General features: G+C 37.1%; 1 pseudogene; it reads left to right on the forward strand.

Annotated features, from left to right (window-relative positions):
* Positions 1–14,226, forward strand: part of LOC135201562 (uncharacterized) — a 148,751-nt pseudogene that overhangs the window by 14,205 nt on the left and 120,320 nt on the right.

Raw genomic sequence — 14,226 nt, forward strand, 5'->3', positions numbered from 1 at the left:
CCATGCAACGTAAAAACACCATACAAACAAACAATACAAACAATATCCGTATGGGAGATAAGGACGAGTGGTAATTGCTACAGCGTGGTACTGGTAATGCTACGGTTACCAGTAGGCCAGTAGCAATAGTGAATAGTGATTGTTACAGCGTGGTACTGCTAATGCTACTTTTCCCGGTAGCAATAGTGAATGGTGATTGATACAGCATGGTATTGCTGATGCTGTTACCACTACTAGTAGCAAGAGTAGTTGCAATAAACTTTTTTTTTCATTTTCTTATAATGGGGATTATTGAACGAAGCTGTACGAGGTTGTTTAGAATCATTGCAGTATTTGTAGTTTACACAAATCAAAACGATATATTGAAATAATTCAGAGATCCCGATTAAAAAGTCCAACTTTTGGGCTCTAATTAGAATCATTATATACATATATTATATATATATATATGTAGGGTTATATGTATGATATATATGTTAAAAAAAATAATATGTATTTTTTTAGGTGTAGATATTATATGTATAGAATATTAGTATAATATAATAATTATATATAATTTAATAATATATATATATTATTGTGGATATGACAGGCAGCGCCTGGTTCTAGCGCAGCGTAGCGCACACCATCAGGTTCATTATTATTATTATTATTATTATTATTATTATTATTACTTATTCAGTGAACTCTAAACTAGGTGGTTTTGGTCACAGTACGTAAATACCTTCATCGTCTGCAGTAAGTTAACGTTTTTTGTACACGAATCATCCCTGTATCAACATGATCCCGTGCCGTCCTCTTCGTGTGGGAAGAATTCTGTATCGATTAATTAGAAAGGAAAAAAAACGATAACGTCTCATGTAGGAATGCTGAGAGACGGCTTTTCATCAGGAAGGAGGAAGGTCTGGTTATAGCAACCATCCGTGCATGGTCCTCTTCCTATACTTCGCTGGTGAGGCTATTTGGCGTGACTCCTGAAATGGTAGAGGATGACCTCCCGTGGAGGTAGAGATGGTAGTTTTTGCAGTAGAGGGGTTTTGACGTGACACTGAAATGATAAAGAGTAACCTTCCATAGTGATGGATTTGTTTGTTTTTGGTCTTGGAGGATTTTTGACGTGATTCCTGAAATGGATAAAGGATAACCTCTTTTAGAGGTAGATTTGTTTGTTTTTGTTGTAGAGGATTTTTGACGTGACTGAAATGATAAAGAATAACTTCTTTTAGAGGTAGACTTGTTTTTTGTAGTAGAGGATTTTTGACGTAATTCCTGAAATGATAAAGAATAACCTCTTTTAGAGGTAGATTTGTTTGTTCTCGTAGTACAGGATTTTTGACGTGACTCTCTCTCTCTCTCTCTCTCTCTCTCTCTCTCTCTCTCTCTCTCTCTCTCTCTCTCTCTCTCTGTGTGTGTGTGTGTGTGCACTTCCGCCTCTTCTTCAGTTGCTGCTAATGTCCTGAGAGTCGAGTTTGTGCGATGAGACGAGGAGTCACAGATGAGCAGCAACACCTGCCTGCTATGGTAGAGTGGGTATATAGCGGTCTTGGTGGTGACCTTGGAGGTGTGTGTGCGTGTGTGTGTGTGTGTGCTTTTTCACATGTGAAAGTTAGGTACGATGTGGAAATTATTTTTCCCAAAGATTTAAGAATAACTTTCGATGGGAGTTTTTTCTTTCTTTTTTTAGGCGTTATTCATTCACAAATTTTTAACTATGTGAGAGTTTTAATTTTTTTACCAAAGAGATTTAATAAAGGAAGTTCAACGGAAGGTAAAAAAAAAAAAAAGCTTCTTTCAATAGTTTTTTTTTTTTTTTTACAAGTGACGTCTTGAAAAGTAAGTCTAGGGGAATTTGAATACTCGTAAACTAGTCTGTCTCCCACCTACCGTCTCTCTCTCTCTCCTCTCTCTCTCTCTCTCTCTCTCCAGCTTCGTCTCTCTCTCTTCTCTCTCTCTCAGCAAATTTATTACAAAGAACTTGAGTACAATGAACTTTTGCGTTTTTTTTCTTTTTGATAAAAAAAACTAAAATGGATAAACTGTTTATGCATATCTCTCTCTCTCTCTCTCTCTCTCTCTCTCTCTCTCTCTCTCTCTCTCTCTCTCTCAGCAAATTTTTGACAAAGAACTTGAGTACAATGGACTTTTGCGTTGGTATTGTTCGAAAAAAAGAAAAAAAAACTATAATGTATAAACTGTTAATGCATCACTGCTGGAATGAGACCAGTCTTCATTAACAGAGAACACAGATAAGGTTGTTTTCGACTCGTACAGTTATCTCCGATAAGCATGACCTGGGTCAGTAACCGTTATTCCTTATCAGTCCTGTTTACACTGAAGAATAGGTGTAGATTTCGCCAATGTCTACAGAATAGTGTGGGTCATGGGCTTAGAAGCATCATCAATACTATTGATATTTTTGGCCAGCGAGCGGTCTTTCATCTTGCTGATATTATGGGCTCTTTGATCCTACTACGTTTTATGACCTGTGTCTGATCCTCCTACGTTTTATGACCTGTGTCTGATCCTTCTATGTTTTATGACACGTGTCTGATCCTCCTATGTTTATTACTTGTGTCGTGTAAAATAAATAATGTTGTCTTTTTTTCCATGTTGTATTTTACAACCTATGTTTGAAAAAAAATGCGAGGTTATGATATTTTTCATTTTCATGTTGGGTTTACAGTAGTGTCGTCGGGTACAGTTGTTTGGTCCCTGTAAAGACCGAAACTGTAATGTTGTAATGGCGAAATATGGTCTACAAAGCCCAGTTTATTGAACAATATACTAATTTTGTATAAATATTTGCATAAATGCATTTTTCACCGAAGGTCATACTTAAACCATGGTGATCACCGCCTGCCGTACTCAAGAAAAACCTGAGAACTACAGTTAAAACTGCCATTAAGTGGCAACAAGGCGAATATAACTCGGATTTGTCCGAATTACAATAGATTTCTTCAGGAATGACTCCGTTTCGTTCCATTTCGGCCCGTTACGGTCCGTTTTCAGAGTTTACCACCACGGGAAAAGCGTGGCGTGGTCGGTATGGTATTGGCGTGCCACCTCGGTGGCCGCGAGTTCGATTCTCGGGATTTCAATTGAGGAGTGAGAGATGTGTATATCTGGTGATAGAAGTTCACTCTCGACGCGGTTCGGAAGCCACGTATAGCCGTTGGTCCCGTTGCTGAATAACCACTGGTTCCATGCAACGTAAAAACACCATACAAACAAGTATATTTTTTCCCAAGGTGTTTTACGACCTGTGTCGTGAATGAATGCCATTTTAGCCTTTCAAGCTCTGTCTTGTGACCTGCTTATGACCTGTCACGTGTAGTAATTCGCGTCAAATGTGTTATTTTCTTTCCATGCGATAATTTACAGATTATATCGCATTAGAATGAGAGTATTATTATATGATTTTGTTAAATGCTATTTTAGCCTTCCAAGCTCAGCCTTGTGACCTGCTGATGACCTGTCATGTGTAGAATTCTAGTCAAACTGTGCTATTTTCTCTCCTTGCTATGGTCCACAGATTATGTTTTGCGTGTTCATGATTCTTATACTATACGTTCCATGCAACATTTGACAATTTGTCCTGTGCAGGGATAGTACGCGTCGTTATGTGATTGTCTTCCCATTCTTATACGATTTCCATATATTTATTATGGTACCTTTTCGTTTTCATGCAAACGTTCTAATAATTCTTCCCATTTTCCTATGATTTTCTTACATTTATATAAGAGACCTTTTCTTTTTCATGTGAACTTTTTTATTATTGTTCCCATTTACATATGATTTTAGTACATTTCTAAACGATAGATACCTTTAATAATTCTTCCCATTTACGTATGATTTTCGTCAGTTTCCTATGATTTTTTTTTACATTTCTAGAAAGAGACCCTTTCTTTTTCATTTGAACGTTTAGATTATTCTTCCCATTTAAATACGATTTTCTTACATTTCTAAAAAAGACCTTTTAATTTTCATGTGACGTTTTGATTATGACTCCGTCGGTTTCGTTGCCATTAACCAAAATGAACTTTTTATCCCCCAACCAGCAAAATCTTGGCCGGTCGGATATCTCGCCTCAGCAGTTCCAGGACGAGGGATTGTACCGGACCCGGACCAAAGGACTCTTCCGGATCTGTTATCCGGACACCAAGCCCAGAGGAGGTAAGGGTTCCAGATTAAATTTTATTTATTTTATAGTTTTGTTGGTATTTTTTTTGGAAGGCTGGTTCTTTATATTATAATGCCTCCATTGTAATATAAAGCAACTGGAGCGCTGCCGGTACTGAGTTGATGGTTTTATACGACACTTTACATCGTACAGAAAACTCGATTTTTCACATACGACGAGATGATGCTCATTTCATTCAGAATATCAAAGATACTTCCTAGTGCAGCCGCTGTTCGAGTTGCTTGATGTGTCATTAGTATTCTTGACTGAGCCTATTTTATTGATATTCGTAAGAGACTCCGTCTGCTAACAGCTGTGGACCAGACCCCGTTTAGGGCTGTATCGATTAATTAACGTAACTGGTCTCGAATCGATGTAGTAAATGTTTCATTACCTGGTGAGTCATGATGATGTCAGACTGTGTCTCTTGTGTCGTGTCCCCCTCGTAAACGGGGGAGAGCTTCGTCTTCGGCAGCCCAGGTATATACAGCCCAATTGACCGGGTAGGGGGAGGATGGGTTTGGGGACGGTCAAGTACTTGGAGGTCGTCATCCAGCAACTGACCACCACAATGACAGTAACCAGCAGCTAGAGAATGGAGCTGCAGAGGCAAACCAGACAAAGTAATAGATATTATTATTATTATTATTATTATTATTATTATTATTATTATTATTATTATTATTATTATTCCGTGGAATATTCGTAAATAAGAAAAAGTACAGGAATTAAGATTTGATGACGAACAGATTAAAATCAGCCGAGATCCATGTATACAAATATTGACAATTAACACGAAGGGATCGAGATTAGATAGTAACGTTTAGAGTGATATGAATAGTGGGACAGGCATACGAATAATGTCTGAAAGAGAAAATTATTATTATTATTATTATTATTATTATTATTATTATTATTATTATTATTCCCAAACGAAATCCCAAAGACAATAACGAACAGATTAAAGTAGTCAGGGATACGTATATACTAATATATGTATCCTTATAATAATGTCAGAAATAGAAACTATTATTATTAATATTATTATTATTATTATTATTATTATTTATTATTATTATTATTATTATATTAATTATGATAATGTCAGAAATAGGAAACTTAATATTTTTTATTATTATTATTATTTTCTATCAGAGTCCTTCAATTTGGCCTATACAACATGGAGGCTTGCAAAAATTCCATTATTATTATTATTATTATTATTATTATTATTATTTTATTATTATTATTATTATTATTATTATTATTTTATTATTATAAGGAAATCTCGTAGAAATAATGAATAGATTAAACTCAACAGCGATCCATATATACGAAAATAACGTCAGAAAAAAAAATAACTATTGAACTTAACTCCCCTAGTTCTTTTGGCTTTGCTCTCGATTATAATTACGACGAGGAACACCGCCCCCTCCCCCCCCCCCCCCCCCCCCCCCCCACCCCCCCCCCCCACCCCCCCCCCCACCCCACCGGATGAGCTATACCTGATTTGCAAGTTGTTTGTACTTCTGCGGCCGGAGCTGTTTTGTGCCGTTAGTTTGCTGTCGGGTCAAACGGAGTTGAGTAAGTTTTTTGTTGTTGTTATTTTTATTTTAGTTCAGAGACCTGGGTGGTTTGTGTATGTTTGTGTGTCTGTGTGCGTGTATATATATATATATATAATATAATTTATATTAGATAATATATACACACACATATATATATATATATATATATATATATATATATAGGTTTGTATTATTTTTTAGTTCAGAGACCTGGGTGGTTTATGTATGTTTGTGTTATTTATTGTATTATATGTTACAGACATATACATATACTGTGAATATATAAATATATATATATATATATATAGTATATATATATATATATATATATGTGTGTGTGTGTATATATATATATATATATATATATATATATATATATATATATATATATATATGTGTGTGCGTATGTGCTTTTCGCAGTGGCCAATGTGATCACTAAAGTTCATAATAAAAAATCATACAGCAAATAAGAACCACTATATGGTACTATATAGCTTCCGAACTAAACACGTGAAAATCAAACGATTGAGAGAGAAAATATAAAATTCCGAAGAATCTTGAGTATAATAATATACTCCGCTGAGCCCCCATTATCTCCAAACCACCCCTCCTGCTCCTCCTCCTCCTCCTCCATCCAGGCCACCCCACTCCAACCCAACCCCTCTTCCCGTAACCCCACCGTAGAAGTTGAGTGAACCCCAGCGCCACTCCTTATTGTGGGGGGGTTTGCGCATTCCAGTTCGTTGTTGTAGAGGCTGCATGTCAAGTTGACCATCTTTTTTATTTCATTGCTCTTCTGCTCGACAAGGACTTGAGATATTCATCGTTCTCGGTTCTACTCATTTTGAGGTATTCTTCGTTCTCGGTTCTACTTATGTTGAGGTATTCATCGTTCTTGGTTCTACTTATTTTGAGATATTCATCGTTCTCGGTTCTACTCATTTTGAGATATTCTTAGTTCTCGGTTCTACTTATGTTGAGGTATTCATCGTTCTCGGTTCTACTTATTTTTGTTCGTTTTGTCATTTTTGTTCATTTTTATTTTTTATTATTTTATATGTTCGAGAAGGTCTTAAACTCTTTTTGGGATGAGATTTCTCGACACGGGCTGCGACCCACCACAGTCATCTTGTCATCTCTCACATTATTCACTGGTGACGTCGACAGACAGAGAAATGATGGATTTTTCGTTTCAGAAGACGAACCGAATAGTTTTCACCTTAAGGATCATCATCATTATTGTTAAAAAATGACTCACAGTGGCACGAGTCTTGCAGTTTAGAAACAAATCCACATTTATTTTGATAAATATATACATATATTTAAAGATCAATCTGTACAGATAGCTTTCAGGAAACCGTTCCATTCCCCTGTTTCAATCCCAGCTTGAAAAGGTAAATCGAACAGTTTCCCGAAAGCTTCCTGTAAGATTAATCTTTAAATATATGTACATAACTGTGGATTTAATTCTCCATTACTGCTGCTAGCAAACATATGTATACAGAAAAAATGTATGATAAATTCGTAAGGCAACTAAGTCTACGGGCATAACCAGCTCCGTTTCAGGGAATCTCTTCTCACCCCACCCCCTTCGGAGGGGTTTTGGGGGCCGGGTAGGATGAAACCTCATTATTAACCATCTTAGGGGTCATCGCTATAACCCTGCCAAGTTTCATGCCCATCGAACCAGCCGTTTGGCCGTGATTGAATGACAGACGGACGGACAGACATAACGTCCACTATAGTAAGATAAATGTTAGCACTCTTAAGCAACCACTGTAAGATTTTAAAGGACAGTCATTACTATTTATTTCTCGGTCAGGGTTCCAGCAGGTGTATAAGTGAAGGAATACCCAAACAGCATCAAACTTTCCTCCTCCCTTCTCATTCGTAAGCATTTCTCCTTTTCATCCGTGTCGAGTCCTTAAGGCATTATTCCAACAACGGTCGATGTTTCTTGCAGGCATGCGGCTGATGGTCTATAATCTCTGCAGTTTTTATGTAGTAAAGAACATTCAGGTCTATACTTCCTGCTAAACTTTGCGCTGTATGTAGTACAGAACGCTCAGGTTCTACGTCTTGTGTCCATTTTTGCAATGATCGCGCTAAACTCTTCTTGTGAAGATGCAAGAATGAGTTGTTCCGACGCCATCTACTTATCTCGAACTCGAACCACTTTAATAGGAAAACCCTAGGAACACAATCTCCTAATAAAGTAGTTCGAGGTAAGTATAGCTAGGAAAAATAAAGATTACCCAGAATTTGTTATTTTTATTTATATTGTGTTTTAAGTATAGATCAGTTATTGTGGGAGGAACAGTCTAATATCCTTAGCTAACCCAGGCTTGAAGATAATAAGAAGAACGCATATAAGGTGAAGTTGGGATATGGAATTATCCATTGAATTATGGAATGTATTGGAATTTGGGGAAAACTGGAGACCCTCCAGGAAATAAAAACGCGGGAAAACTTGGAGACGCTCAGGATGAGTTTGAACACATGGTCTGTCCAGGATCATTTTTGACGTAGAACAAGTTATTCAAGAACAGTATTATTATAGACACCGAATGAAGGCCGAGGGAGAGATCTTCCCCAAAGGAATCTCTCTCTCTCTCTCTCTCTCTCTCTCTCTCTCAGTCCATGTTTTCATATGCTAACTTCTTTAGTGTTTATGTGACTTGCAGCTTTAATGGTGATAAAATGGGCATGAAGAGATGGTTTGGCGTGCCCTAAACTCCTCGGGCATGCCTGGAACTTCTTGGTCCGTTAGCGAGGAGGGGAAGCCTGGGCAGCTTGGTTGGTGGAGGCTGGGGTGGGGGAGAGGAGGGTTAGAAGGGGGTGTTGGTTGCTGGAAGAACAAATACATTTGGGGTTAGGGGTATGCGTTGGGCTCAGGAGAGAGAGAGGGGAAGGGGTGTGGTGGGGGAAGGGAAGCTATGAGTGTTGGCATGGCGTGGGCATAGCGGGATCCAAGATCCAACACACCGGCATCATCGCCTGGGCATTCCATAGGTAGGGTAGGTTAGCTGAAGGGCATTGGATTCTAACGTCTCTGGTTGGTGGGCTTGGAAGGTTTTTCTTTCTTTCTTTCTTTTTTTTTTTTTTTTTTTTTGTTTTTTTTTTTTTTTTTTTTTTTTTTTTTTTTTTTTTTTGCAATTCCTCTGAATTCGTTTCCCTCGGTCCCTGGAAAAATTACAATAATTTTGTTTATGCTGATTTTGTGTGTGGGTATTTTTCTTTGGGTTAGCTAGTATTTGAGGAATTTTTGATAACTGAGTTGAAATACATTGTAATCTCGAAGCTATTCCCTTTATGCATAATTATTTTATTGTGGCCAGCTTTCATAAGGATACTCCTAATTCAAAGTATTCACGAAATAGAAGCAATTTCATTTTACAGGAACCCAAACACTGATATAATGTCATTATTTCCACTGAGTTGCTGAGAGCTTTGTCATAACTTGCTCCATGTCGAGGCCAACAAGACGGCAATCCACTACCCATAACTAGCCCAGGACAGACAGAAAGAAAAAATAAAAAAAAAGGGAACGTTTATATGTGTAGGGTTCAAGCCACAAAGCTCAGCTTTCAACTTACTGTTGGGAAACGCAAGAAATAAGTCGAGTGCTCGTCTACACTTCGCAAGTTTAGTTGAGGATTGTAATGTGGAACAGTTATGCATCTTTGTTAGGGAGGTGGGCCTTCTCAACAAATTTTAAATCTTATACATAAGCAGGATGTATGTGTATGTATACTAGATACTTTGTATGATAGATATGATTATATATGTATGTATATATTTATATATATATATATATATATATATATATATATGACTCGTAAAAATGTTCTGCCAACAACAGAATTCCATCTAATACCTGAAGAGAGAGACAGCAGTCTCTCTCTACATTTTGGTGTTTTTATGGGCTCCTTTTATTAGATATATATATATATACATATATATATATATATATATATATATATATATATATATATATATATATATATATACACATACACATCTCAAGGATAGGCCCTTTAAAGGATGGAAGTTAGTCCACCGAAACTTAGTCCTTGGCTTTAAAACACACACACACACACACACACACACACACACACACACACATATATATATATATATATAATATATATATATATATATATATATATATGTATTTTTTTTTTTTTTTTTTTTTTGTTTTTTTTTCATTTAGATATTTGTCATATGAAATTCCCTTTAAATTTGTGTATTGGTGTATTTTTTGGTTATTTATTTTGATACATTACGGCGCCTAAAACCTAGGTACTGCAACGCCAGTTTTAGCAGCCATAATCAGTCAGTCAATCGATCAATCCCTCACAACACTCCAACGACCTTGCTATTTCACTCGGAATGTCCGGACGATGAAAGAATTGGGATTCGGAAGGAGACCGTTATCCGGACCTCAAGGAATCCGATGGAGTCACCAGCAACCTGTTCCGAACGCCATTTCCTAGTATGAAGGGAGTTTTTAATCTGGGGTTTGTTGACTCGCGCGCGCGCAGTCGCTCGGAAGAAAAAGTTATGGAGAATGAATCTCAGAAATGCCAGGTCCTGATTTTTGGCAACGTTATTTAAAAAAAAATTGTCTTATAGCGCTATTGGAGTCTGTTTTTGGAGAGAGAGAGAGAGAGAGAGAGAGAGAGAGAGAGAGAGAGAGAGAGAGAGAGTCTAATCAAATAAAATAAAAACTTTGTTTCCATTTTACAATGGTAATTCTACATGCCATAGTTAGAAATATATACAACATCCATTTACTTATAGGATGCCAGATTCATATATTTTTTTTATATCACAGTCAAACGCACGTGACTACGTTTTCTTTCAACGGATACATGTTATCAAAATGATTATTTGAAAAGCTGTTTTAAACTGACAAATTAATGAGAAAGCATTTTAAAATAATAAGTTACAGAGACTTATTAAACCAGTAAAATTATGTATTTCCTACACGAAGTACCTTAAGCATGGTAGTGAGGATGCGAGCTAGTATGGATTGCACGCCAAATAGGATTGGTAAATGACAATTAGTTACTTTTATGATGAAAGGGGATTTGACGAGAGAGAGAGAGAGAGAGAGAGAGAGAGAGAGAGAGAGAGAGAGAGAAATCATTTGGTGTTACTAGTTTGTAAGATATCCCGCAGCCTTGCGATCGAGTCCTCTTTTTATACACATTGTACATCCACCAATTTCATCGAGATTGACTTTAGCATTTAGATATAGAAACTAACGGATCTGGCACTGCCCGTATATCGCTCAGACCCGAAGGAAATAAGACAAAAGGAAGGATAAGATAAATAGATAGACTTCCCTCTCCCCCAGGAAGTGAGAATATTCTCTTGAGGCGGACCGATCCTATTTACGTAGGAGAAAGTATATACATGACGGACATGGACTACGTGTGACTGAAGGTTCTAATCCTTAGGCAGACATATCCTATTTCCCTACTTATGCGAGAGAAAACAGATGTGAACGAAGTGGACTTTAGGTGACTGGAAATAGACTTGTGTAGACCCCTTCCTCATGTCTGAAAGTAGACTTGTGTAGTAGATCGTTCCTCATGTCGAAAGTAGACTTGTGTAGTAGATCCTTCCTCATGTCTGAAAGTAGTCCCTGTGCAGGTCCATCCTCATGCATGAGGAGAAACAGGTCCTGGGTGACGTTGCAAGAGGAAACGCCTCAGTGGGTCAAGTTGCCCCCCGCTGTTTCAGGGGGGTGGTGGGAAGGGGGGGGGGAAGAAAGTACTAGACCCGTAGTGGGAACTTCACCTCAGCTTTTGAGTATTTCCTTCAGTTGTGAGGGAGTTCGTCTCAGGTTGCGTCAGTTGGCTTTTGATGAAAGGTGTTGCTCATGGATTTTCCTAGAGAGAGAGAGAGAGAGAGAGAGAGAGAGAGAGAGCGCCAATAAGTTATCAGTGAAATCTATCATTAAGTAAATAAAAGAGATAACGCCGATAAGTTATCACTGGGAGAGAGAGAGAAAGAGAGAGAGAGAGCCAATAACATATCACTGGGATCTATCATTTAGTAAATAAGAGAGAGAGAGAGAGAGAGAGAGAGAGAGAGAGAGAGAGAGAGAGAGAGAGAGAGTGTTTCTAAGATTAGGATGTCTCAAAGACTTGTGAAGTCCATCCGAGGAGACATCAAATGAGTTACAAGGATTAGGGTGTCTCAAAGACTTGTTGGTCCTTTCAAGGAGACATCAGTGGGATCTATCATTTAGTAAATGAGAGAGAGAGAGAGAGAGAGAGAGAGAGAGAGAGAGAGAGGTATCAGTGGTATCTATCCTTAAATTCTTTATACTCTTAGTTACAACAAGATCACATACTAGACTGGTGACCGTTAAATACCGTGAAGTCATAATTGATATTTTTAACCCCAGAGAATGTCAAAGGCCTTTGATAAAGAGGTACATAAGTTCCAGTGTCATGCATCAGACAATTCCAGGATTTGGAATTCCCCACTGCCTCTGTATCTTTTAAGAAATAGAATATCATCATTCAGGGTTGAAATCCATTACCACACACATTCCAGGAACTAGTTTTTTTTTAAGGTTTAGAAGTTCTAGTGTCATGCATCTGACTATTCCAGGATCTCGAATTCTCCATTGCCTCTGTATCTCCTTTAAGAAAGAGAATATCATCATTCACGGTTGAAATTCATTACTGCACACCTTCCAGGAACTTTTTTTTAAAGGTTTAGAAGTTCCAGTGTCATGCATCTGACTATTCCACGCTTTGGAATTCTCCACTGCTTCTGTATCTCTTTGAAGACCGAGAGTATCATCATTCAGGGTTAAAGTCCATTACTACACACATTCCAGGAACAATTTTTTTTTAAGTTCTAGTGCCATGCATCTGCCTATTCCAAGATCTGGAATTCTCCATTGCCTCTGGATCTGTTTTAAGAAAGAGAATATCATCATTCTGGGTTGAAAGCCATTACTACACACATTCCAGGAACTAGTTTTTTTTATTTTATTTTATTTTTTTTTTGCTCTCTTGTCTTTCTGAATCTCTTTACAAGAAAATAAACTTGACGTGTGATGACTTGCAATACATTAAGACCATTCATTTTTATAGGAAATCCTTCAGATTTATGATGGACGCATTTTTTTTTTTTTTTTTTTTTTTTTTTTTTTTGTTTTTTTTTTTTTTTTTTTTTTTTTTTTGCAGCGGGGGATGAATAACATTTTCTAACGGGAGTCTTGAAGTAGTAATACATATCACTAATGATAGATTTTCACTTCTCTGCAAGGCTGGTTTTCTTTGCTGTGCAAGGCTAGATGCCTGTTTATATATATATATATATATATATATATATATATATATATATATATATATATATATATATCTGTCATACATATAATGTGTGTGTTTTTTTTGTGTTGTGTTAGATCGTCTTGTTGTGATGTCCGGTCCACAACCGGGGTCCCACCATATCACATTTTATGCAATTGTAAACTTACCATTGAATTGTAATTCTTGAATTTTTTTTTCTCTTTTTTGGATACGCTTGTCACTCACTACAATTCCAAAGTTAAGATCCAAGTTCAAAGAAATGCTTAAGAAATTGTGATGTGCGGTAACGGGAAATTTTTTGCGAACCCAGCCAGGTCCCATCATCACAGAAAGAGGTCACGTTCCGCCGACCTTTGTGATTATATATATATATATATATATATATAATATATATATATAATATATATTATTATATATATACACATAGATACTCAGTAAGATTAGAAATCTAGGCAGATAGAGAATGGAATGGAAGCTCGCACCTAGCCATGCTAAGAATTTCCTTTTAGCTGGAGAAAGAAATGTTAGGAGTAGAAAAAATAAGGTATTAATACCTTGCAACACTGAAAAGAGAAAGGGTATTTTAACTCCTGGATCACTTCTAGAAGGAGAGAGAGAGAGAGAGAGAGAGAGAGAGAGAGAGAGAGAGAGAGAAATGCAAGTAGAATGAGTTTAAGAATCTCATGAATGATAGGAACACGACAGAGGGAGAACATGATGTATAAAATACTCGTAAGTAAGAGAGAGAGAGGAGAGAGAGAGGGGGGGGGGGGGGGGGGGGTTTGCTGTTTCGTTTGATCTCCTTGGGTACCGGCCACACTTTGGGGTTAGTGAGCCAACTGAAAGGAAAGTCACTGGGGAGTCTTGGTGTTAATTGCCCACTCGTTGCCTCAACCCTCCACTTCGGGTGGGAGAGGAGTTGGAAAAAGAATAGTCTTAAAAAAAAAAAAATAAAGAATAGGGGCCGCAATGGCATGAAGGTTTCACGCTGTTCCGTAGTGGTTATGCGAAAAGAATGACAGGAGTATGAAGGATTCAAGAGGTGTCGTATTTCTTTGGTTTAAGACACAATTGATTATATATATATATATATATAGTATATATATATATAATATATATATTATGATAGTATATATAT

Source organism: Macrobrachium nipponense, chromosome 28 (genome assembly GCF_015104395.2).
Source record: "Macrobrachium nipponense isolate FS-2020 chromosome 28, ASM1510439v2, whole genome shotgun sequence".
NCBI lineage: Eukaryota > Metazoa > Arthropoda > Malacostraca > Decapoda > Palaemonidae > Macrobrachium > Macrobrachium nipponense.